Below are 270 nucleotides of genomic sequence, written 5' to 3' on the forward strand. Positions count from 1 at the left end.
CTCAGACATATCTCTCTCTGTAAAAATTCTCCAATTTGGGGCACACAACTTAATTCAATTGGGGATGAGCTTCTAGTAGTGCGATGGCAACCAACCAATGTAGGTCTAGCTTAAATCCAGGGAGAGATTGTGTGTTCAATCCTCCTAACCCCCACCCTCTCTAATGTAATAGTAATGTAACAATAAGTGACCCTCTACTGACCCCTTGTTAGTCTTTGTTTGGCCCTTTGTGGGTCCTTTTTTGTGGGTCTTGCAAACCCCCACCAACCC

This window comes from Macadamia integrifolia, chromosome 2 (assembly GCF_013358625.1).
Source record: "Macadamia integrifolia cultivar HAES 741 chromosome 2, SCU_Mint_v3, whole genome shotgun sequence".
In the NCBI taxonomy this organism is placed as follows: Eukaryota; Viridiplantae; Streptophyta; class Magnoliopsida; order Proteales; family Proteaceae; genus Macadamia; species Macadamia integrifolia.